At 34.9% G+C, this 27,602-nt stretch overlaps 1 long non-coding RNA gene across 4 annotated transcripts in view; it reads right to left on the bottom strand.

The window, feature by feature from the left end:
• The window catches only part of LOC136037082 (uncharacterized), an 89,967-nt gene extending 65,566 nt beyond the window's left edge, over nucleotides 1-24,401 (bottom strand). For 3 of the 4 annotated variants that reach the window (XR_010619861.1, XR_010619862.1, XR_010619860.1), the window contains exons 1-4: nucleotides 24,349-24,394; nucleotides 21,618-21,767; nucleotides 6,173-6,300; nucleotides 2,908-3,137 (exon numbers count right to left, since the gene is read on the bottom strand). This is a non-coding gene — a long non-coding RNA (uncharacterized LOC136037082). Of the gene's footprint in view, nucleotides 1-2,907; nucleotides 3,138-6,172; nucleotides 6,301-21,617; nucleotides 21,768-24,348 lie in introns of all 4 variants that reach the window. The other variant, XR_010619859.1, reaches the window with a different exon arrangement.
• Nucleotides 24,402-27,602: the final 3,201 nt, after the last annotated feature.

Below are 27,602 nucleotides of genomic sequence, written 5' to 3' on the forward strand. Positions count from 1 at the left end.
CCAAGAGTTTATCATCCGCCCCCCTCCCCCCCCCATCATCCCCTTTACCGGATAAGGTTGAAATTTAATATTAGAGCTCTGAGACATTATATCCTTCCAAACATCAAATTTCATTAAGATCATATCACTCCTTCGTAAGTTAAAAAAAACCTCATTTTTCTAATTTCTCAGAATTAACCCTCCCCCCCCCACTCCCCCAAAGAGAGCGGATCCCTCCAGGTTATGTCAATTACGTATCTAGGACTTGTGCCTATTTTTCCCACCAAGTTTCATCCCGATCCCTCCACTCGAAGCGTTTTCCAAGATTTTAGGTTGCCCTCCTTTTCAATTCCACCCGATGTCACCAGATCCACTCAGGATTTAAAATAAGAGCTCTGAGACACGATATCCTTCCAAAATTCAAATTTCATTAAGATCCGATCACTCCATCGTAAGTTAAAAATACTTCATTTTTCTATTTTTCCGAATTAACCGGGCCCCCACTCCGCCCCCCTCCGGATGGTCAAATCGGGAAAATGACTATTTCAAATTTAATCTGGTCCGGTCCCTGATACACAGGCCAAGTTTCATCGTCCTAGCTTGCCTGGAAGTGCCTGAAGTAGCAAAACCGGGAAAGACAGACAGACCGACAGAATTTGCGATCGCTATATGTCACTTGGTTAATACCAAGTGCCATAAAACTGGTAATAGACTCTTAGTGCTAAGCTTTCTCTATATAAATTACAAATGGTTGATTCTGTCTATTAAATAGTAAAAAAAGGAAAAAATATGAATAAATGAATATAACAATAATTAATCCTCCTTTGAGGATACAACTTTGAGGGGTTTCATAACCATATGCCTACACTTCTCCAACCCCTAATAGCAAGAGGTTGGGGTCCGGGGCGTAATGTATTCCAAACATAGTGCATTAAACATTTCACAGTTCACAAAAAATAACGAAAATAGAGAATTAGCTGAAAAATAATCATATATAAGGAAGAAAACCATGATTGAAATAAAAATATCTGATTAAGGAAATGAACCCTTGCCATTCTGATTAAGTCTAACCCACTAGTAACTGAACGGCGGCCGATGATCGAATTCAATCTTTTTATTCTTGTAGGACCAAGTTGTGTAACTTACAGCCCTTTTCCCAAAGACTATGGACAGATATGTCATCATCAAAAGCATAGTTATTGGACCTTATTCAGCAAATATATTTGTAATCAGCTATTATAAAACATCGAGTTAATAAATGCTTCTATTATGAAGAGTGAGAGCATTAAACTATATTTGGCGAAGCGTTACTTTTGCGAACAGGAGAAGGGGAGGGGGTACGTCTAGGAATAGTCATTTGGAATTTTGAGATTCAATTATTTGTTCCACTATGAATTTCTTCTTGTTAAGAGCATTCGATATTTTAAAAATCATCTTGCGGGCCGTACTTATGTAGCAGCTTGTGCAGCAAATTTACCAGCATTTTTTAGCTATGTGCTATGATTTTTCACAATTGAAGTATGACTGACAAAAAACTACTGATTAAATCTTAATGAGATTAGCTTATCAATAAGATTACAATGAGCTACTTTTTTGTTACATTGGAAAAGAAAAAATTCTTTAGCTATGTTCTTTGTCAGATCCATGTCAGATGGGTACGTCAAGTTACTTCAAAGGAAATGGGTTGCTTTTAAGATTAAAAATTGACGTCAGTGTAAAAGAAAAAAAAAGAACACGCCAAGAGCAGCATTTATTTTTATTTTCTTAGTTGCAATAACAAAATTAATGAATTAGCAAGTTGCACATCTCAGTTTGCATAAGAAAGAACAATACAAAAGTATGAAAAAGATGTCAAGAAAAAACAAATATTAGATGGTGTTGGTGATTTTTTCTGATGCTAGCCCCAGTTTACTTGTAATCTTTAGCATAAGTAACATGAAAACTTCGCAAAATGAAAAAAATAGATACGGCTGACAAATTTCTATAATAACATCTTAAACAATATTCAGTCAATTTTACCAAAACAAAATGAAAAATTTCACAATTTTCATCGAAATCAGGAAAGAACTTGAAATGGACAAGGTTGCATAGGTATATTTTGGCTACTTTGGAAGAGGCAGTGGAGAGTAGGAGAGAATAACACGTCTTATAGGGGGGGGGGATTTATTTTTTATTTATAGCTCAACCAAGAAAAGCAGTAAATACAACCAAGGAAAGAAGTAAATACAACGACGGAAACACAAAACCAAGGAAAACAGAAAAGCATGTCTAAGAGTGAGCTCCATAAGAAATTTACCCCAACAGCCCCAAACGGCAAATTTCATTATCTCCTAGACTTCAATTATTCGTCTAGCCTTGCACGAAAGCTCTTATCGTTCCTTACTTGACTATTACAGTTTGAACAGAAAACGGTTCAAGCTCCAAGTAACCGAAATGGGTACATGTCAGACCTACTCAAAATCCGATATACAATTTACTTTCCTCTGTTTGTCATATTTAGACCCCAGCTTATCTTCCCTGCCAATGGGCTTTAAAATATCATTTCTATTAGATAAAAAATTAATTATAAAGAATTTATCTAAATAATCTATTTTATACTATTATTGTATTTCATAAAAGTATTTAAATCCAATATAAATATATTCAATCCGATAAAACATTTTCCTTAAAATCCATTAATTAAATTAAACTACTGAAACCGCTAGTGTGATTCAGATAAACAAATTGTAAAAACAATACGCAGATTCCTTTTCACACTACAGTGACTTGAAATGTGCATCAAAACGTAAAAGTCTTAATTTTTTATGAATTGTAACCTAAATTCACTTAAATTGAATCGAGAAGTCAGCTAGTATCAAGCCTTAATGTTAAAATTGTGCGCTACCTGAAGACCTGAAGCGTTACGAGAACACAAACAAGCTTTCAAACCTTTTTTGAGGGATAAGTCGATTGACGTTTCCTACATCTTTCATAAGACCCAAATTGGCACGCATTTCATTGGTTAATCCTGTTAGGAAGCTTCATTCTGGAATAAGTCTTGCAAGATTTCCTTGCCCACGACGGAGATCCTTTTTCTTTGGGTTTGACACTAAAAGTGGTTGGTTCATGACCCCAATAGTTATCTGATAAGTATGTTTAAAATATTCAGCAAATGTTACCTGAAAAAAAGATCCTGCTTTAATAAAGATACATTATAAACAAACTTCTAAAAATAAGGAACGGTTTTTTTTTATAGATCCAAGGGATCAATGGCTTAATTAGCAATTTGATATAGTCACTGTTTAATTTGTTGATTCAAATAAACAACTTTAAAAAATCATTAATATCAACAATAATAATAGCACTAATAATGTACATAACAACAATACAATGCAATAATAAAAAACTTCGTAATAATTCAAAATCTTTTTCCGATTATTCCATTTGGATATTTGAAAACTTTTTTCCTCAAAGGAAAGACCTAAGATTACACTTCTCATGTAGCGCTAATTTTTTAAGGCTCGTTTAACTACCTCTCTTTCCCTTTATTGCCTTAAGACAAATATGAGTCTTAAGGCAAAACCCAGGAAAGCAAAAAAAAAACACGTCTATGATTGCTTTTCGATAGAACTGTATCTCAAGAGCCCTCAACTACAAATTTCTTGCTCCCCTGAACTTGGCTGCTAGATTTACCGTCCATATGTAATTAATAATGTACCATAAATTTACTATTTCAGCAAAACACATATATACTATAGAACATATGAATATATAACCTAAATATATGTACATACAAATATATATATATATATATATACATATATTCATGCATAAATCCAAATATATAAGTCACATATAAACAAATAGCTATAGAACAAACATTTAATGAGTAAAATTAGGAAAAGCACAAACAACAACTATGTTTAGCCATTTTGGGTCGCAGACCATTAAATAGAGCTCATAGGACACATCCAGCTCCAAATAACTACCTTTATACTTGCGATTCCTACTAAAAATTAATGTTTATTAATCATTTGCGAAAGAAACCTCTATGTTCTTAAATAAAATATACTTTATATTTTGAAGTTTACATCTTTATTGTAGCTGTATAGTACAGCTTATAATTATGATATACCTTATATTCTAAACATAAACAAAAAAAATGCCCCTTTTTATTCTACGAAGTTACAGAACCTTTTGGAAAAAAGATCTTAGATTTCGCTTCCCAAACGTGTATAGGGTGTATTGAAACGTGTATATTCAATTTCGAGAACTAATCTACTAATAGTTTATCAATCAATACTTTAAATGAAAAACCGATTATTTTTTATTAACAAGTATTAACCATGACCTCATACTAAATACTATGTTTTCTGTGGAAAAGTTTTTGGAAAAGAAAATTACGATATTAAGAAGTTGAGCAGTCTTGACCTCTTCTTGGTTGCAGAAACCATGGTTGCGATCCACTTAAGAGGAAACCATTGCTAAATAAATTACCTAAGGAACTCCTTTTTATTTATTTTTTTCAATGGGTGACCGCATTGAACAAGTCATTATTGAATACTAGAGGAAGACATTTCAATTCGTATTGAAAAAAAAAGCCTAGATATATCTTTAGATAACAATATAGGTCACGCCAGAGCAAAGTAATCTTTTGTCCTGTAATCGTCACTTTCGACTCAAAGAGACAATAATTATAATAATAAAAAAAAATGGATACAACAAGACAAGCCATCGAATTATCATTATCAAAAAGCCTCAGTTGGAGGTTTACAGGTCTCCATCTTCAAAACCCCAGAAAAGAAAAGAAAAAAAGCTCTATAAAACTTTATCCTAATTAACGGATATTCCGGGAAAATCTACTCCGGTTGATACTACCTTAAAGGATCATGAAACAGAAGATGGAGCGAAAAACATATAGACATAGTAGAAACTGGTAAACAGGATTCAAAGGAGATCGTTAAAATAAAGTAAGAATCAGCAAAAAAAAACAATAGCAAAAAAAAAAGATTGACATAATAGAAGCTGGTGAGTTTATAGGATGGTGTTAAAAAAATTATACCTAAACCCAAAATATATTGCCAACTTTCAGAATCGACCCCTATTGACTACGTCTATACAGACAATGAGTGTCAACCACTCGTAGCTATACAAAAAAAAATTAAGAATATTCAAATAGGTTCTATAAAAAAGATGATCTGGAAATAGCCAATAATCGGAAAACCTTTCTGTAAGAAAAACTAAAGCAAAGGGTCGGTACAAAAAAGAACGGATAAACCAAACAAGAAGGAATGGTCACATAAAAGCTTAATCGCGTTGTCTAAGTAGCTGAGATGTAATTTTTTTTTCTTGAGATTTTTCTTGTTTATTGTTTTCATTTTTGTTTGATTTTTCAGTATTTTTGTATTCCTCTAAGTGCATTTCATGCCTGCAAAGAAGGTGTAAACCAATTATTATTATTAAAAGCTAGTGAAGAAGAGTTAAAGTAAAGTGGTAGATTAAAAAAAAAAGATTCTATCCCTAAAAAGACACTATACAAAAAAAAATTAAAATGTGCGATACAAACATTATATCACGAAAATATCAAGTGGATATTTCACTTATCAAAATCACAAAATCACAAGCGGAAAAAATTTTCAGAGCATATATTTAGATCGATATGACTTATGAACATATTGCAAATCAAGTAATAACGTATATTGTATTTTTTCAGAAAAATTCCAACAAATGGACAAATTCCATTTATAAGGAAGAGTTTAATCCAAGATGACTCAGATTATCTACTTATTTGTCTAACTGCAAAATTACTACAGTGTACATTCGCCTTTGATATTTCAATCACTTAACTTAATAGTCAATTTCAGAAATTCTAATTAAAAAAGATTTGAATAGAATTTAATTACTTTAAACATGTTAATTAAATTTTCTTTTAAATATAGTTATTTTGAATTAAATTTGAAAATGTTTCTGAAATTTGTCATTTCTCTTAATATTTCAGTTTTAACTATTCTCTGTATTAAGTTATCCAAACATTTTTGATAACAAAAGATTTTAAAACAAAAACCCAAAAGGCCCGGTCAATATGAGATTTTATCAACACTGACCTTTACGTGGCACCCATTAGAATATTCTAGTCAATAGTAAATTCTATAAATCTAGTTCTCTTACAGTGAGAATTGGTGACATATCACAGTGATTGGCCTTTAAAACTTACCTTCCTTTTCTCTCGATTTAATTCAAAAGTAAATTTGATCCGTGTATAGATTTAGAGCAATTCCATATGTCTGATTGAAATACTTCGTCCTAATTGTTTGGCCCTTCAGGTCTATTAACGCGAGCTCCCTGTAAATAAAAAATATCAAACTAAAATATGATTAGGAGGCAAGATAACAGTCCACCAGAACAAATTTTCAAAAACTCTAGCTCGTTTCTGCTCTTCCATAAAGCAGTATGATGTAGCATAGGATGTACTCAAAACTTTATTCTAAACATTATTCCAATGACGCAGTAGGCTTTAGATTTTTACAGGTAGGAAAGGAAGCAGTAGAAAAATTCTTGTTTGTAGTGAAACTAAATTTCTTGTGAACAGTCTTAGAAAGAAATAAGGTTAAACTAAATAATTGATATATAGTGATGGCAACTGAAAAGCCAATCAGTTCAAAATTTTATTTTAAAGGAAGATTTTAGGATTTTGCTATTAGGGTAGGAGGCAGTACCCATACTCCTGTTTGAGCTGATCTTTGTTCGCTTCAATCTTGATTCGCATATTTAATTAAAGGCTTATAAATTTAAGGCTTATTTATTCACTTATCTTAATGCATGTTGTATGTTTGTTTACTATTATTGTTTATTTAGTTTCTGTTCATTTTGGGATTCATTTATGCTACAAAAGTAAAATATTTTTGTTTGTTTTAAGATCAATTGCATATTCAATTTTTACTGAGATCGTTTTAAGATTTATTTATTCATTTATATTAGCACAACAAAAGAATAAAAACGAAAGCAATACGAAACCGGAAAAATGGAACAGCAAGAACTGAGCAAGAAAAGATAAAAAAAAACTAGAAAAAATATTTAAAAAAAAAAAATTACCCCCCCCCCCCACAAAAACATACCAAATTTATTTAAGCTACTCCAACCCCATCCAGGAATTAAGAGTCTAGCCTAGTGCAGGTTAGATTTTAATTACAATTAGTTTTATTGACGAGCAATTATGATTGTCCCCTTCTTTTCTTCACTTGATTAGTTGCAATTCCTTCTTTTTTTCTATTGTTAGACGTTTCTGTTCTTTTCTGGTTTATATCGGCATCAAGCATGCCTTAATTGACCCATCTAAAGATATTAGCGGTCTTTCTTTATCTATTATTGTCCTTTTTTGACGGTCAGTGTTAACACATCCCCCCCCCCCCCGCAAAATACACTCCGCGAAAATTTCCCCTGAGAAAAAAAAACACAGAAAATACCCCCCCCCCCCCGCAAAATATCACCTCCACGCAGCTGGTTGGTCTCCAATCCCTTATTACTTTATAAAAAGGACTAGAACTCTTAACTTCAGATCTAACGAGCGCACTCCTAATTTCTTTTTAACTTGAAGGGAGTAGTGGATAAGGATATGGCAATACCCCTCCTGTACAGAATAAATTTTGATCATTTGGGGTTTAATGTTTTTCTTAACTTTCAGAATAACAGCGTAGACCTGAAATATACTCAGGGAGTACACATCAATTTCCCATTTCAGACGCAATTTTAAGTTTCTTTTGTGCCCCCCACCCCCAAAGAAACCTTTGCTGAAAAATGCCCTTTTGTTGGGCAATTTTTCACGGAGGGGATTACCAGCATGATTTTAACAAGAGCTAAGAGCTCATATGGCACTTGTGACGAGGTCGAAAGAGTCAAGAGCTCATATGGCATGAGCTCTAGCAAAATTTTAAGAATCAATAGATTACTTTAAAAGGAAAATCAGAGGCTTAATGCCGGTCGGGATTCAAAATAAGAGCTCTGAGACGAAAGGTCCTTTTAAATTTCAAAATTCATTAATATCCGATCACCCACTCGTAAGCTAAAAATACCTCATTGTTTCTAAATGTTTCCTCTCCCTTTAGCCCCCCCCCACCACCAAACGGTCGAATCGGGGAAAACGACTTTATCAAGACAATTTGCGCAGGTCCCTGACACGCCTACCAATTTTCATCGTCCTAGCACATCCAGAAGCACTAAACTTGCCAAAGTACTGGACCCCTACCCCCTAACTTCCCTAAAGAGAGCTGATACAGTTGGGTTATGCATCCCGATCTCGCCACTCTAAGCGTTTTCAAAGATTTCCGGGTTCCCCCTCCAACTTCCCCCAAAGTCACCAGATCTGGCCGCGATATAAAATAAAAGCTTTCAAACATGAGTTCTAATTTTTCCGAATTAACCCCCCCTCCATCTTTCCCAAAAAGAGTGGATTCAGTCCGGTTATGTCAATCACGTATCTAGGACTTATGCTTATTCTTCCCTCCAAGTCTCAGACTGATCTCGCCAGTCTAACCGTTTTCCAAGATTTCCGCCCAATGACACGGGATCCAATCAGGATTTAAAATAAGAGATGAGTTACGAGATCCTTCTAAATATGAAATTTTATTAAGATCCGATAATTCCTTCGTTAGTTAAAAATACCTCATTTTTTCTAGTTTTTCAGAATTAACCCTCCCCCCAACTCTCCCAAAGAGAAGAGAATCCGTTCCAGTTATGTCAATCACGTATCTAGGACTTGTGTATGTTTTTTCCACCAAGTTCCATCCCGATCCCTCCACTCTAAGCGTTTTCCAAGATTTTAAGTTTTCCCATCCTAACCCCCCCAATGCCACCAGATCCGGTCGGGATTTAAAATAGGAGCTCTGAGGCACGATATCCTTCTAAATCTCAAATTTCTTTAAAATCTGATCACCCGTTCGTGAGTTAAAAATGTTTCATTTTTCTAATTTTTCCGAAATAACTGTCCCCCATCCCCCACCCCCAGACGGTCAAATCGGGGAAACGACTATTTCTAATTTAATCAGGTCTGGTCCCAGATACGCCTGCAGAATTTCATCGTCCTAGCTTATCTGGATGTAACTAAACTAGCATAACCGGGTCCAACTGACCGACAGAATTTGCAATCGCTATGTGTCACTTGGTAAATAACCAAGTGCAATAAAAACCATTAGAAATTAGTCTCTTTCAAATGAAAGTGCGCAAGAAACATTTTATTAACATTTTATTAGTAAATGTTTGGAAAAAATCAATACCATTCTTCTGATTCAAAATGAGAATTCAGAGACCCATCTATACCAGCTAGATAAACAGAATTAACACGTAGTTATTTACCTTCTTTTATAAACATTTTTTCGAAAGTTTTTTTTCTTAAATGGTTACTCCGACCTTGGAAGGAGCATTTCGACTCATATACTTAGTTTTAAGTATATACTTTACGAACTTTTATTAAAGTTCTAAAGAGTTTGGCCTTTATTTTAATGTTTTAGGATGAACAGAGGAGGTGATATGTCATATAATGCAGAGCTTTAATTAGATGAAAATAGGCAGTAAAGTGGCAACCATTTCCTGACCAAAATACAAAATTCAAATTAATAATTTTTGCACTTCTACTACACTTACTTTCTATTATACAAATCCCCTAAAAAACAACATAGTTGAAAAAACAAGAGCTAAGAGCTCATATGGCACTTGTGATGAGGCAAGAAGAGCTAAGAGCCAAGAGCTAATATGGTATGAGCTCCAACAAAATTCTAAGGATCAAAAGATTGATTTAAAAGGAAAATCAGAGGCTTAATGCCGGTCAAGATTTAAAAAAAGAACTTTTTTTAAAAAAAAAAGAACACCCACTCGTAAGTTATAAATACCCAATTTTTCTAATTTTTCCTCTCCCTTTAGCCCCCCAGATGGTCGAATCTGGGAAAACGACTCTATCAAGTCAATTTGTGCAGTTCCCTGACACACCTACCAATTTTCATCGTCCTAGCACGTCCAGAAGCACCAAACTCGCCAAATCACTGAACCCCTCCCCCCAACTCCCCCAAAGAGAGCGAATCCAGTACGGTTACGTCAATCACGGATCAAGGAGATTTGCTTATTCTATCCGCCAAGCTTCATCCCGATTCCTCCACTCAAAGCGTTTTCCAAGATTTCCCCCTCCAACTCCCCCCATTGTCAACAGGACTGGTCGAGAATTGAAATAAGAGCTCAGAGACATGAATTCCTTCTAAATAAAAATTTCATTAAGATTCGGTCACGTGTTCTTAAAATAAAAATACCTCAATTTTTCTAATTTGTCCAAATTAACACCTCCCAGCTCCTCCAAAGAGAACGGATCCGTTCCGATTATGCCAATCACGTATCTAGAACTTATTCTTCCCATCAAGTTTCATCCAAATCTCTCCACTCTAAGCGTTTTCCAAGATTTATGTTTCCCTCCTCCAGCCCCCAATGTCCCCTGATCCAATTCGAGTCGAAAATGGAGCATTTAAAACATAAGATCTTTTTATACATATATCAAGTTTCATTAAGATCCGATCAACTATTCGTAAGATAAAAATACCCCAATTTTCACGTTTTCCAAGAATTCCGGTTTCCCCCTTCAACTCCCCCCAATGTCACAGGATCTGGTCGGAATTTAAAATTAGAGCTTTAAAGCACAAGATCCTTCTAAATATCAAATTTCATTAAGATCTGGTCACCCGTTCGTAAGTTACAAATGCCATATTTTTCCAAATTACCTCCCCCCCCAACTCCACCAAAGAGAGCAGATCTGGTCCGGTTATGTCAGTCACGTATCTTAGGCAGGTTTTTATTCTTCCCATCCAGTTTCATCCTGATCTCTCCACTTTAAGTATTTTCCAAGATTTCCGGTCCCCCCCGAATGACGCTGGATCCGGTTGAGATTTAAAATGAGAGATCTGAGTTACGAAGTCCTTCTAAATACGACGTTTCATGAAGATCCGATCACTCCTTCGTAAGTTAAAAATACGTCATTTTTTCTAATTTTTCAAAATTAGCCCTACCTCCCCCCCCCCAATAGAGCGGATCCGTTCCAATTATGTCAATCACGTATCTAACACTTCTGCTTATTTTTACCACCAAGTTTCATCCCGATCCCTCCAATCTAAGCGTTTTCCATGATTTTAGGTCCCCCCCCCCAAACTCCTCCCAATGTCACCAGATCTGACTGGGATTTAAAATAAGAGCTTTGAGACACGATATCCTTCTAAACATCAAATTTCATTGAGATCCAATCACCCGTTCATAAGTTAAAAATACCTCATTTTTTCTAATTTTTCAGAATTTTTCAGCCTTCAAGATCATATGGGGTAATGAACGTGGACCATACGACTCGTCAGGAGCAGCAAATTACCTAGCAAAGACTCAGTACTTCGTGAAAAGTTGTAATTGCTTTTTGAGTTTGATCTTAAACTTGGATAAAACAGTAAACGAGATCGAAGTCTGCTTTTCTCACAAGCCTGAACTTTTTAGCTAATTCTCTACGTACATTTTTTTGTGTTGAGTGGGGGGAGAACAAACTCGAAGAATTTAGGTGTGTTTCCATCTTCTCATGATTGAACTACGTCTTTTTGCAAATCCGAGTTTTCTCCCAAGACTATATTCCTGTAGTTTTATTCATTTACTCTTTTCAGTACAGAGTATACTACTGCTCATGTTTTTCTAGGACCCCCTTCTCCCAAATTTTTCGTTAGAGTCACAAAGAGCCTTTATTTCTCAATATCAATTAAAATAAATTAGAGGGGCAATGAAAAACCAGATTTTAACAAGACTGTACTTGCTTGTAGGGTGTCTATATATTCTGTATGTGTGTGTATAATCTGATATATTTTAATAGCCCGAAATTACCGTTGGAGGTTTTTTTTTCTATATTGATCCATTGACTGATTACTATATTTTTTAAAGTGATTGAAACTTTTCCCTAACTTAACGAGTTAGTTTTGCTAATAATCAATAGCCTTGAATCTATTTTATCCAACTACCAAATTATATTTTTCACATTTTGTTCTGTACTTTTTTTTTAAGTTGTATGAATGATAAGAAAATCCAAATTAATATCATAAAGTTGACGCATAAAATGCAGGGTATTGTTGAAATTACTATTTTGAAGAAAAAAAAGAATTTCACCATCCTAATTTAGGTAGAGACCTGCGTCAAATTGCAGCTTTTTGCGTAGACTTTAATTTGATAAGAAATGCATGCACTTCTAGAAATACAAGGTTTTTGCACAAAAAACGTTTGCTTTATTAACTAAAAAAAACTATGACATACGACAACAAACAAAGAATTATTATCTAGAAATTGACGGATATTTCTAGCCAATGGGCAAACGAAGAGAGAATATAAAAACAGATATTTTGACAAGGATCTCCACCAGCCAATAGTTAGAGTAAAAAAAAAACTAATAATAAAAAATAAAAATGAACTTTTGAAGCAAACTCTCTTTTGTGGAAAAACTTCTCCGTTAGACAATTCCACTGGAAAAAAAACCATCCCTTTACGAAAAATTCCACTTGGGACCCTCCTTCATCTACAGTAAGGGTGCGGCTAGGGAGGTAAGGGTGGGCTAGGGAAGTACGGGTGGGCTAGAGAGGTAAGGGTGGGCAGGAGGGTACGGTGGGGTTGGGAGAAATGAAAGGGGGAGGGAGAGTTGTGTATTAATGAGTAAGAGAGATTGGATTTGTTATTATAGGTAAGTAGATATGTGGACTTTCGCACGAATATAAACCCTCATAGGTTTTCCCCAGCGCGAAAGTGTTGTATTTTATTTATTTATTTATTAATGTTGAAATAAAACTTGAACTTGAATACTATACAACACAAATTGTTCTAACGGTTTTTCAAAATAATAGAAAATCTATTGCATTCAGAGTATATATTTTCACATTAACGAGGAAAGGGTTGTAAACTTCATTTCTGTTGTTAATGATTTCGTTAGTCTATACTCGTTTTCAATAATAGTCGTTCAATATAATATTTGTTCAACAAAATAGTCGTTACTCTGACAGTGTACCCCCTTCTCCTGATAAACCCATTTAATGCCTATATGAAATATTTTTCTTTTATTTTATTTTTTTCATTGTTTAGTCCGTTGTAATTGCGGCTGTGCTAAGTGGCCTCAAATATATCCAGTTTAGCATGAGTACCTGTGTTGAATATTGAAAAAAAAAAGTATATATTTGAGAAGTTAGATCTAGAGCAAAATCTTAGGAGAAGGAGGGTAATATGACAAGGGCGCTAATAACTGACAATTTTATTTTTAAAAAGTTTGAATAACAAAACAAAAAGTCAAAGAATGAGGGTACCATGAAAAATCTCTTTCCCCTACGAAAATAATGTAAAGTGGAATGATATAACTAATGATAGAATTAATACATTTTTAAAGGGTTAATATGTGCCACCAATTTTAGATTTCACATTATTTGATAATAATGAATTCCATAATAACCTTATATGCGCTCAGGGCACAATTTACAGCCCTTCCCCCTAAGCTCTGGGGGACGAGGGGGAGAGGTGTCGAACCCAGAGGCATTGTTAAGACACGTGGACAAGTTTGCACAAGAGGACTCTCTCATAGTTTGGATCTGTTAAATTTGGAGGGGCAATCCATTAGGGGGGAAGTCTAGTTGCCTTCTGATCACTTCTGACTCTCAAAAAGAAAACTAGAGCCTTTAATATCCAATCAAATCAGCCTCTTCCAAAGCTGATATAACCACTCCTTCAAAAATAACCTTAAATACCCCCAGGACACAACTTACGGCCCTTGCCCCCACCTCCAGAGGTTTTTTGCCCTCAAATCATTTTTGATTCTCAAAAAGAAATCTAGAACTTTAATTTTTCAATCAAATGAGTATCCTCGAAAGCTGATATGACCACTTCTTCCACAATAACCTTATATGCACGCAGAGCACAACTTGAAACCCTTTCCCTCAAGCAATATGTGGCGAGGGTTATATGACACATGGATTACTTGAGGGGGGAGCGTGGGAGGCATATAGCCCACCAATCAAATTTAATTGTTCAAAATAAAATTAGAACTTTCCATTTTCAATAAAATGAGCATCCTGCTGAGTTGATAAGACCATCCCTTCCACAATAACCTTACATGTCCCAAGGGCACCACTTATAATCCTTTCCCCCATAGCTCTGGGGGGCTGTGTCTACCCCAGAGGCACTGTTAAATGACAGGTGGACTATAAAAAAGCTATTTGAAAAATTTGATCAGATATATTTGGGGAAAAGGATGTTGGAGAGGGGGGGGATAGTTGCCCTCCGATCACTTTTCGACTCTTAAAAAGAAAACTAGAACTTCCCATATCAATTCAGACATGTGTTATCAAAGGCAATATCAAAGAGAAAAATGTGGACGTTGCTAAACGGTGGTATCCCTATACCTCCTGTTCCACTTATAGATCATTTTAGCAAAACTTTTCATCTATCTTTTGTCTGTGCATACGAGTTTCTGCTTGCAAAAATCAGACACAGTGGAAATCAAAACTGGAAATTCAAGTTTATCATAGGTAAAATATTTACCCAAATCGAATGAAAAAGCATTACATACACATGAGCTACACTCCGTGTAAGATTCAAATTTTTTACACATTTGAAAGTTTTTTTTTGCAAATATTCATCACAGTCACTCATTTTAAACTGGATATATTCGAGGCTAATTAAGACAAGCAGTACTAGAACAGATTAAACAATGGAAAAAATAACAGAAAATATGTTATTAAAGCAATAAATGGGTTTATCAGGAGAAGGGAGTACACTGTCAGGGTAGGAAGTTTATTTTGAAAACTAGCATACCTTAAGTAATTTATTAACCACAGAAATGCCTTTACAACCCCCCTCCCCCCTTAGTGTGCAAATATACACACTGAATTGCATATATGCAATAGATTTTCTATTATTTTGAAAAATGTTAGAACCACTTGTGTTGTAAAGAGTTACAACAAAAACTCTGACAACAAACACTGACAAAATAGATATTAGGCTGCCGACCCATTTAAGTAATTACAGATCTCGTTAAGTGAAAGTATAAAACGCCCCTAAAAGTCTTATTATTTCAAAACATAATTTTTACTAAAATTGGACAATTAACCAGGTTTAGTAATACTTTCTGGTATATTAATTTTGAACTGGGTATTTTAAACGTAAGCTTCACTGAGTCATAATCTGGTTTTTCCTACGTTAATATTTTTTTTTCTTTTTTTTACAGCCTTTTTCTTGATGGAAACATTCTGAATCCCACAAATAAAAGGAGAATAGCATCCATCAGTGTCTCTGCAACTTTGTGCGTAAGTGAATGACTCTGTGGACCTTACTCCCATGAGAACCGTGGCTGAAAAAATAAACTTTAAAATACCTTGTAAATTGTATGGCAGGGATGTTTCCTTTGAAAATCTTATAATACACCCAATGGATTGAGATATGTGAAGCTATGATACAATTTATCACAATTTAAAGACTCTGAACTTTTTTTTAAATAAAGAGTGATTTCTCAGACAATAAAATAGATGGCAGCTATGAATATAAAACCAGATGTAAAAAAAACTTTGACAACTTTAAAAGATGAGATAAAAAGCAATATGTGGCGAGGGTTATATGACACATGGATTACTTGAGGGGGGAGCGTGGGAGGCATATAGCCCACCAATCAAATTTAATTGTTCAAAATAAAATTAGAACTTTCCATTTTCAATAAAATGAGCATCCTGCTGAGTTGATAAGACCATCCCTTCCACAATAACCTTACATGTCCCAAGGGCACCACTTATAATCCTTTCCCCATAGCTCTGGGGGGCTGTGTCTACCCCAGAGGCACTGTTAAATGACAGGTGGACTATAAAAAAGCTATTTGAAAAATTTGATCAGATATATTTGGGGAAAAGGATGTTGGAGAGGGGGGGATAGTTGCCCTCCGATCACTTTTCGACTCTTAAAAAGAAAACTAGAACTTCCCATATCAATTCAGACATGTGTTATCAAAGGCAATATCAAAGAGAAAAATGTGGACGTTGCTAAACGGTGGTATCCCTATACCTCCTGTTCCACTTATAGATCATTTTAGCAAAACTTTTCATTATCTTTTGTCTGTGCATACGAGTTTCTGCTTGCAAAAATCAGACACAGTGGAAATCAAAACTGGAAATTCAAGTTTATCATAGGTAAAATATTTACCCAAATCGAATGAAAAAGCATTACATACACATGAGCTACACTCCGTGTAAGATTCAAATTTTTTACACATTTGAAAGTTTTTTTTGCAAATATTCATCACAGTCACTCATTTTAAACTGGATATATTCGAGGCTAATTAAGACAAGCAGTACTAGAACAGATTAAACAATGGAAAAAATAACAGAAAATATGTTATTAAAGCAATAAATGGGTTTATCAGGAGAAGGGAGTACACTGTCAGGGTAGGAAGTTTATTTTGAAAACTAGCATACCTTAAGTAATTTATTAACCACAGAAATGCCTTTACAACCCCCCTCCCCCCTTAGTGTGCAAATATACACACTGAATTGCATATATGCAATAGATTTTCTATTATTTTGAAAAATGTTAGAACCACTTGTGTTGTAAAGAGTTACAACAAAAACTCTGACAACAAACACTGACAAAATAGATATTAGGCTGCCGACCCATTTAAGTAATTACAGATCTCGTTAAGTGAAAGTATAAAACGCCCCTAAAAGTCTTATTATTTCAAAACATAATTTTTACTAAAATTGGACAATTAACCAGGTTTAGTAATTCTTTCTGGTATATTAATTTTGAACTGGGTATTTTAAACGTAAGCTTCACTGAGTCATAATCTGGTTTTTCCTACGTTAATATTTTTTTTTCTTTTTTTTTACAGCCTTTTTCTTGATGGAAACATTCTGAATCCCACAAATAAAAGGAGAATAGCATCCATCAGTGTCTCTGCAACTTTGTGCGTAAGTGAATGACTCTGTGGACCTTACTCCCATGAGAACCGTGGCTGAAAAAATGAACTTTAAAATACCTTGTAAATTTTATGGCAGGGATGTTTCCTTTGAAAATCTTATAATACACCCAATGGATTGAGATATGTGAAGCTATGATACAATTTATCACAATTTAAAGACTCTGAACTTTTTTTTTTAAATAAAGAGTGATTTCTCAGACAATAAAATAGATGGCAGCTATGAATATAAAACCAGATGTAAAAAAAACTTTGACAACTTTAAAAGATGAGATAAAACTAGACTTATCTCTGTCAAAGGGAATATGAAAGCATTGTCCAGAACGAAGAGGTGCACCCACGTAAAAAAGGTGAAGAAATAAATTTACTAATAAGAGGTGGTAAATGAAAGGGGAACCAGGTAGATGAGGAGGCTTGGAATAGAGGGAAAAACAGAGGGGTAATGTAAGAGATAGAATAGAAGATACTTGTGTTTATTTGGATCTTACTTTTGAAAAATATTTATTTAGCATCTTAGTATAATTTTCTATTTAGTTTAATTATCAGAAAGGAAACCTTCTTTATCTAGGAGTCTTTCGAAAGCTCAAACGGACGATTGGCTAAAATCCCTCATTTCAAATCAACAAGCAAATCAACTAAAATATTCTGTTTCTCAACCCAATAATAGAGCTCAAATCCCAACCACAAAAAAAAAACAAGAAAAGATTTAAAAGAAATAAATTTTCCTTCAGTGATTTTCTGCAGAGGGAATAGTCCGTAGAGATGAGGGTCCCAAAGGGAATTTCTAGTGAAAGGGCGGGGTTTTCCAGCGGTATTCTCTTACGGAAAAGATTTTCCACAAAACAGACTCTGCATCAAAGGTGTTTGTTCCACAGGGTTTGGTTGTTCAGGCACATATCACCTCTTTGATAGTGGATCCAACCATTTCTTCAAATTAAGAACAGCAACACTAAATAGTATGGGATAGTTTTGAAACTTCGATGAGGTTGGCTAAGACAGCAAAACATTTACTAGGGAATAAACAACCTTAGGTGCAATCTTTCGGATATCAATTTTGAGAGGGGGGGGGGATTCGGAATGCCCGTGACCTAGAGTGTTTTAACATCATAGGAGCTTTACTTTGAGCCCAGGAGATAATGAGAGTAAAACTCAAATTACTAGAATTTTATTGATTTTTGTACGTCACATCAAATTAAACCGCATGCCAAAGGTATTAGACAAAATCCGGATAGGATCAAACAATATAAAATCTATAACCCTGAATTAATAAGTATTTATGGGCCCAAAATGTGAGGCACTTGCGTATTCTTAGACTAACATATTCCTGTCCATGTCCCTCTCCACTGGGAGGACCTTCTGATCCGTCTACCGATATTTTCTCTTATGTAGTATACTTTACTTACTACACAGAATTGTTATTATGTTTCAAAAACGTTGGTTTTAAATTACTCCAAGTGAAATACCAGAAAAGGGTTCTGGATCAGTCTAATGATTTATTTCTTATAATAGAACTACTTTCTAGAACGAACCCTTCCAGATGTCTTGATTATACGTAAAAAATTCAAAATTCTGAGCATTTTGGTTTGATATTTATTTATTTTCTGAAGCCCCCTCCCCCCCAGTCTTCAGGCTTTTCTTAATCTTATTAAAATTGACATCCCTTTTCTATGCATATTTTTGCATCAACCTTATCAGGGGGACTCTCTTAGGCCCCTCTTAGATCTTGGATCTGCTTCTTTTGTTAATTATTTCTGGTTCCTTTCCCTTCTGCTAAAAATAACCCCGTCTCTCTCAGTAAATTTTATCGTTCCTTTGTACCAGCTACTGTTTGTTTTTCAATTTCATAACTGATTTTTACAATCTAAATTCCCATGCCTCCAGCTCGAGGTAGCTTTCTGACCTTCCTCCTTAAATTGCTACCGTATATTGTTCATTCAAATTTTTACTTTTTGGTACTCCTTTTATACATTTCACACGTGTTTTTACCTTTCATCATTTGATGTTCACCTCTCCACCCCCCCCCCCGACCTCACCCAAATGGTCAAACTACCTTGTTTCTCCTTTATTTAAAACTAAGCTTTCCCAGACGTATTTATACCTTTCATTAGGGCCTATTTCAGCTTCAATTACACCGGTTAGGTAACGGCAAGAACACTGATTACAGATGTTTGCCTACCTCATGTTTTCTTTGGGCCATAACCAACACCAGCCAGGCTCTCATGGCAACTTTTGACAGTTGCTCCAAACTGGGAAAACGCAGATCTTAAAAATTTCTCAAGTAACTAGAGCTAAGAGCTCATATGGCACTTGTGACGAGGTCGAAAGAGCCAAGAGCTAAGAGCTCATATGGTATGAGCTCTAGCAAAGTTCTAAGAATCAATAGATTGCTTTAAAAGAAAAATCAGAAGCTTAATGCCGGTCGAGATTTAAAATATGAGCTCTGAGTCACAAGGTCCTTGTGACTCAGGTCCTGAGTCAGGCCTCCAAGGTCCTGAGTCACCCATTCGAAAGTTAAAAATAAATAATTAAAATAAGTGCTTATTATTTCCACCAAGTTTCATCCTGATCTCTACGCTTTAAGCGTTTTCCAAAATTTTTGGTCCCCCCCCCTAATGACATTGGACCCGCTTGGGATAAAAAATACGAGATCTGAGTTTCGAGGTCCTTCTAAATATGAAATTTGATTAAGATCCGATCAATCTTTTGCAAGTTAAAAATACCTCTTTTTCTATTTTTTAGAATTAACCCCCTCCCCTAACTCCCGCAAAAAGAGCAGATCCGTTCCGGTTATGTCAATCCGGTATCTAGGACTTGTGTTTATTTTTCCCACCGAGTTTCATCCCAATCCCTCCACTCTAAGCATTTTCCAAGATTTTAGGTTCCCCCCCCATTTTCCCTTCACCGGATAAGGTCGATATTTAATATAAGAGCTCTGAGACATGATTTCCTTCCAAACATCAAGCGTCATTCAGATCCAATCACTGCTTTGTAAGTTGAAAATACCTCATTTTTCTAATTTTTTTTAATTAAGCCTCCCCCCCCACTCTCCCAAAGAGAGCAGATCCATTCCGATTATGTCAATCACGTATCTAGGACTTGTGCTTATTTTTCCCACCAGGTTTCATCTCGTTCCCCCCACTCTAAGCGCTTTCCAAGATTTTAGGTCCCCTCCCCTTTATTTCCCCCAATGTCACCAGATCCGGTTGGGATTTAAAATAAAATCTCTGAGACACGATATCCTTCCAAACTTCAAATTTCATTAAGATCCGATCACTCCTTCGTAAGTTAAAAATACCTCATTTTTCTATTTTTTCAGAATTAACCACCACCACCCCAACTCCCCCAAACAGAGCAGATCCGTTCCGGTTATGTCAATAACGTATATAGGACTTCTACTTATTTTTCCCACCAAGTTTCGTTTCGATTCCTCCACTCTAAGCGTTTTCCGAGATTTGAGGTTCCCCCCACCAACTCCCCCCAATGTCACCGGATCTGGTCGGGATTTAAAATAAGAGCTCTGAGACACTATATCTTTCCAAACATCAAATTTCATTAATATCCCATCACCTGTTCATAAGTTAAAAATACTTCATTTTTTCTATTTTTTCCAAATTAACTGGCCCCGCACTCCCCCCCCCTTGATAGTCAAATCGGAAAAATGACTATTTCTAATTTAATCTGGTCCGGTCCCTGATGCGCCTGCCAAGTTTTATTGTCCTAGCTTGCCTGGAACTGCCTGAAGTAGCAAAACCAGGACAGACAGACAGTCAGACAGAATTTGTGATTGCTACATGTCACTTGGTTAATACCAATCGCCATAAAAACAATACCATTGATATTAGTACATCCGGTCCCTGATGCACCTGCCAAGTTTCATTGTCCTACTTTGCCTGGAAGTGCCTGAAGTAGCAAATCCAAGACAGACAGACAGACAGAATTTGCGATTGCTACATGTCACTTGGTTAATACCAATTACCATAAAAACAATATCATTGATATTAGTACAGCCTTTTTTTCCAATGGCCCTTCAAACTTTTAAATTAAAAGTAAGGCTTCTGTTTTCAAAATTTTAGTGCCTCATAATGGAATCAAGAAAAAATTAATGTTTTGAATTTGATTTCAGCTATAAATTTTTGTTTTGTTTAGAATTAGGTTTAAATATTCAATTTTGTTCAAAAAGCTATATTAAATTGTAATTTTGTCTTAAATATAATTTAATTGATGCGCTTCTTTCCGTTGTTTTGCTATAAAACCTCTTCTTCTTCTCTCTCTTTCATAACATAATTTAAAATAAGAAATCTAAACCTTCCTGAATTAAGTTAATATTCTATATTTAATTGACAGAAGCCCATAAAAAACGAATTTATTTGTTGTAATTTTTTTCTTTCTCACCTCTAATAGATTTACATCTTTAGGCGAATTTAAAACAGTTGGATTTTAGAATTAAAATCAAGCTGGTGGTCTTAAAATAAAAGAGTTAGAGACATGGCTAATTGAAGAAAAACCCAAGACTGATAGTCTGAGCAAGAGGCAAAGCTGGCAAAAGCCTTTTTCTTTTAAAGCATCAGGGCAAGAATTTTGTCAATTTGGGCAAGAAAATTGAAGCAAGACCAAAAACTGTCTCTCAATGAGACTGAGCACATAATATAAGCTGAAGTTAAAAAAAAAGTACCTTTATCAGCAACTTTACATATGACTTTCCAAAAATTATTCCATCCATCTTCTACACTGTCAAGTTTCAAACTATCGAGTTTGGTATTCATCTGTTCTTGGAAATTTTCTCTTGAATTATCATCATGAAGTTTACTAAAAGCATACCTTCCTGAAATGTAGTTATTTTTCTTTAATTTCAGCAGCGAATTAGCCATAAACCCTACTATACAGTGATCTTTACTTTTAACATCAATAACAGTACTCCTATATGCCCTTGTATCTTGTATTGATCCTAACAGTCTTTGGTTTAAAACAACAAAATCTATTGGATTAGCTGCTTTATCGTAATGTGAACACTCTGCAAAGGTATGGGCCATGTTCAACTAAATACTGTATTTATTTATTTATTAATACCAAATACAGTAAGCTTTCAAGCTTGTCGCAATTGGTTATAACTATAGTTGTAATACCTATAAAATTGCAGTAGGGTGTAGCCATTACTGTTTCTTTTTCTTTATCTAATTTACCTAGTCTAGGATACCATCTATCTTTATTTCTACCAAACTGGGTGTAAAATTTCTTATAACACCAAGAACTAGATAGTTAACTTCAAAGACCACACTGCCTTTCCATGACAAAAGTATAACAGTAATCATCCCTATTTTGAACTGTTGTACTAGATAGTTTGATCATTTTTCTAAATTTTGTTCATGAGAATGTGATTATCTAGAATATAATAGCACCTAAAAAATATGATATTCAATATTGGAGCTTATTCTAATATGTACATTTAAAGCTTTAGTCTAATCTTGGAAAATACTGTTCAATCCTAAACAAAAGATTAGTTGGATAGTTCAACAGTTAAATCCTTGTAAACTTTCTAACTTACAATCTAAGAAGTAGACTGCTTCATCATTGAATTTGTTAAAATCTGTGCAGTATGTATATGATTTTAGTTTTCCAAGATTGTAGTTGGTTATTCCCAACTAGTCTAGTCTTACATATCAACCAATCTCAACTATTTATGTTTGAGATTAGAAGCCTGTTGTCAAAACATTGAAAAAATATTTTTAAAATCAAGATATCTATCTGAGATTAGACCTGGCCAAGCAAAAATAGAGTTAAATATACAAAAACAAAGGCTCTAGTTTGCTGCTACTTTTCTTAGTATAATTACCAAAATGCAGAAAGTTATCCAAGCCAATACCCAAGATAGAATGTTACAAATGACTTTTCTCAAGCTTATATCTTTCTTCTAATTAAATTAACAGTAACCAAGCAGCAGAAAGAAAAGTTTTATGATAAAAAATTCAATGAGAATATATATTTGGGGTATATATCTGAACATCAAAGGGAAAAGTGGTATTAAAAAAAGGTAGTACACTTTTATGAATGATAGTATTTTGAAATAGTTTCCTTACTTTTAAAGGGCAATAGTGTATAATTAGGTCTGTTCAAAGGAAGAACTATAAAATTCTGAGAACAGATTTTTTCAAAACTGACATACTTGAACCATTCCTAAAATGGCTTCAATTTACCCTCTACCCCTCCCTTAGATAGACAAATTCATACCCTAATTTATATTTCTTTTGTATTTTTTTTCTCATTCTGTCACTCTTTCCTAAAAATAGATTTATCAGTAAAGATATGATCACCAGTTTGTAAGTTACAAATACCTCATTTTACTAATTTTTCTGAATTACTCCCCCCCCCCAGCTACACCTAAGAGAGTGGATCTGGTCCACTTATGTCAGTCACCTATCTTGGACTTGTGCTAATTCTTTCCACCAAGTTTCATCCTGATCTCTCTTCTTTAAGTGTTTTCCAAGATTGTTGCCCCCTCCCCTAATGACACTGGACCTGGTTGGGATAACTGAAAGTAAGGAGCAACATTAAAACTTAAAACAAACAGAAATTACTTTGTATATGAAAGGGGTTGCTTCCTCATCAATGCCCCACTCTTTACACTGAAGTTTTTTACTGTTTTAAAAAGAAGAGTTGAGAGAAAGAGTCAAACTTTGGCATAAAGAGCGGGGCGTTGATGAGGAAGCAACCCCTTGTATATAGGCCTACAAAGTAATTTCTGTTTGTTTTAAGTTTTAATGTTGCTCCTTACTTTCAGTTTAAAAAACTTATTTTTTTAGGCCTATTTAATCCTTGGAAAATGCATGGGAAATCTAATTTGGCCCGTATATTTGCAAATAAGGGAATAAGTCATAGAGGAAACTACAATTTGCCTACATATTGTGAAACAAAATTTGTTTTCTTAACTTAGGCTACTTCTTTCTCAACACTTCCAACTGTAGACTAAAACCCACGGCTGAAGCAAGTCTAGCCATATTTAGCTCAGAAATATAATTTTGCAGCAAATTTTAAAAAGGCCCATTACTGAGATTCTACATTTTCTATGTATTTTGCAATATATCAGTTAGGCCTATATTTCAACCCTTCTCTCTGAAAATTGAATCAATGCTAACAAAACCAAGAGCCATAAAACCCATAGCCAGGGAAATATACAGCTTAGGCTTTGCATTTGCGCATTAGGGTGAGATTTGAAGGCAAAGTAGGCTATAGTGAAATCACAGGAAAAACATGTTAGGCTAATAATAACTAGGCTACTTTCATCTTAAAGACCCTATTTTCTAGACTTCCAGCCTAAAACAGAATATTGTATTGACTGTTTAAAAAAAAACTATTAGCAGCCTATTCCAAAAACATCATTAGCAACCTATCTAAATAAAATAATATACCCATTTTCATTCACTGCAGCGTGCTAAGCCTGCTGCTCTTTTCTTTTAGAAACACTTGGCGGTAACTGAGTTTAACATAGGTAGCGCTGTGAACAGAAAAACCCGAGGAATATTCGAGATCATTCGATATCACGTCATTTTTTAATTGTGTTTCGAGCAGTGATTTCGAGATTTTTTTTTTTTTTTAGCTCACGGACCAATTTTCATTCTAAGAACTTTTTTACGATCCCAGCCTGACTACTAAACTACAAATAAGGAAAATAGGAAATTTTGAATTTTACTGAATAAATGGTAAACACTGACGTAAAAATAAAATATTTTTGGGGAGAAGTATTTATTGAAATTGTAATTTTCGTTCTAAAATAAAATTAATGAATGACTAAAAAAAACCAATGGGATAATTCAAGGGTAATTATACTTCAACCAATGTTTGTAAACATTAAATATAAATCTCCACGAGTTTAATGTGCAGTTAGCACTGAATCAACACAAAATCAAATAAGAAGACGGATAAACAATCAACATCTTTTGTATCCATAATACTGACTATAAATTTTGATTGATTTCGAAGCCTATTTCTTGCAAATATTTTTCTAAATAATTTTTTATTTGTAATTTAATTGTAAATCTATTTTTTGTATATAATTTTCGTAATAATTTAGCATCTCACCGTTTTTCAAAGGATGTTAGTGAATCCCCTCCTTCTCGATATAAAATTTACTAGGGATTCCTCCCCAATCAAAAAATGTCCATGCAATTCAAACTAAAAAAAACAATATTTAACGATGGATAAATTTTATAGCCTATGGCCTTATACATAAGAATAGATAGGGGTCATGTCATTCCCAAAGGCACAGTATAGACTTGTCAACTAAGCTGAAAATAATATCTATTTAAAAAATTTTATTAGATATTTTGGGGGAAAACATAGGTGTGAAAAGGGGACTATTTGACTCTCAATCTTTTTGGTCATAGGCAGTGCCCCTTATATACGGAATAGCTTCTGTTCGCTTTAAATTTGATATTGCTTCTTTTGAAATATTTTAGTTGAATGTTTCTAAGTATTTAGCATCTCACCATTTTTCAGAGGATGTCAAGGAACCCCCCCCCCCAACCTTGGTGTAAAATTTACCCAGGGAATCCTCCTCATTAGAAAAATGCCCATGCATTTCAAAATAAAAAATACGATGTTTAAAGATGGGCAAATTTTATAGCCTACGGTTTTATACCCAGAAATTAATAGGGGTCATGTCATTCCCAAAGGCAGAGTTTAGGGACTTGTTAACTATGCAGAAAATAATAGCTATTCAAAATTCTTTATCAAATATCCTTGTGGAAAACGTATGTGTGAAAAATTATTTGCCTTTCAGTTTTTTGGTCGTAGGCAGCCCAATAGCACTGCCAGAGTAAACAGCAATGTGTGAACAATAAATTATTATTCTTTTTTGTTGGTCGTTTTTGGTTTATTTGAGACCATGGCACTTCGCATCAAAGTAGTGGTCGTAGAAACTTCGAAAGAGGCTAATCCAATTGAATATTGAAAGGGCTAATGCCTTTTTAATAGTGAAAAGTAATTGGAGGGTAACTAACCCCTTTTCTATTCCCACTATTTCCCAGAAAACATATTATCAAAACTTTTAGATAACCATTTTATCCAACGTAGCTGGAAGATCCAGTCATTATGTCTGTGGGGATGATGCCCCACCCCCCCTAAAGAAAAACTCTCAGGGCAAGGGTTGCAAGTTATGCCCTCGGGGCATATAAAGTTTATATAGAAAGGGTGATTATATAAATTTCAGAGGGAGCTCATTGGAGCAACAATCAGAAGTTCTAGTCCTCTTTACAAGATTCTGAGTGATTGGACTGTTGGTAGCCCCCCCCCCTCCCACACCTCGTATTTTCCCAAAAAACATCTGGTAGAAATTTTGAGATGGCCATTTGCTTTCATAGAAACTTGGAAAAAGGCTCTTTCGATTAGACATTGACGGGACAAGTTCACTTTTTAATCGTTGAAAATAATTAGAGAACAACGAACCCCCCTCCAACGCCCACCATTTTACAAAAAATATCCAATTATAATTTTGAGATAGCCATTTTGTTCAGGGTGGTTAAAAGATCTACAAATTGGGTCTTTGAGGATAAAAATTTCCCCCCACAGCTCTCAGGGTAAGGGTTGCAAGATGTACCCTGGGGTTATATAAGGTTTTCTTTTGAAAGGTTGGATGTATAAACTTCGAAGGAGGATTATTGGATTCCTAACCAGAAGTCCTATTACCCTGTTTAAGATTCAGTGTAATTGGACGGTGGATACCCCCTCCCGAACACCTTGCATTTTCCCGAATTGTATATGGTAGAAATTTTTAGATGACCAATTTGTTGTCGCAGAAACTTCAAAAAAGGCTCACTCGATTGGAAATTGAAGGGACTAGTGCCCCTTATAAATTTCAAAAATGATTGGAGGGCAACTAGCCCCCCTCCCAAGCCCATACCCCCAAACACATCCAATCAAATTTTGAGATAGTCATTTTGTTTAGCGTAGTTAAAAGGTCCAGAAACTATGTCTTTGAAGATGACACCCCCACTCCCAAAAAGCCCTCAGCGCAAGGATTATAAATTATGCCCTGGGGCATATAAGGTTTTAATAGAACCTTATATGCCCATATAATGGTCGGTATAATGGTACAATGGTCGGCATAATGGTCAGTAAAATGATGGTATAATAAGGCCATATAATGGTCTTATGTGCCCCATATAATGAGACATATAATGGTCGTATAAAATTTGGAGAGGGTCATTGGATTGGTCATCAGAAGTTCTAGTAAGGCTTTTTAAGATTCAAAGTGATCGAAGGATTGATTTCACCCCCCCCCCCTCCCCACCTCTTATTTTCCCAAAATGTATCTGATAGAAATTTTGAGATGGCCATTTGTTGTAATTAAGGCTCATTCGATTGGAAATTGAAAGGACCTCTCATAATAGTCAAAAGTGATTGGAAGGCAACAAGCCCCCCTCCACGCCTACCAATTCCTAAAACACATCTAAAAAAAAAGTTGAGATGGGTAATTTATTAAGCGTAGTTGAAGATTATGTCTTTGAGGTTGACATCCCCCCACAGCCCTCGGCGTAAAGGTTGTAAGTTATGCCCTGAGAGCAAATAAGGTTTTTATGGAAATTGCGGCAGTATAAAATTCGAAGGGGGCTCATTGGATTGGAAATCAGATGTTCTGGTTCTTTTTAAGAGTGAATGTGACCAT

This window comes from Artemia franciscana, chromosome 16, assembly GCF_032884065.1.
Source record: "Artemia franciscana chromosome 16, ASM3288406v1, whole genome shotgun sequence".
In the NCBI taxonomy this organism is placed as follows: Eukaryota; Metazoa; Arthropoda; class Branchiopoda; order Anostraca; family Artemiidae; genus Artemia; species Artemia franciscana.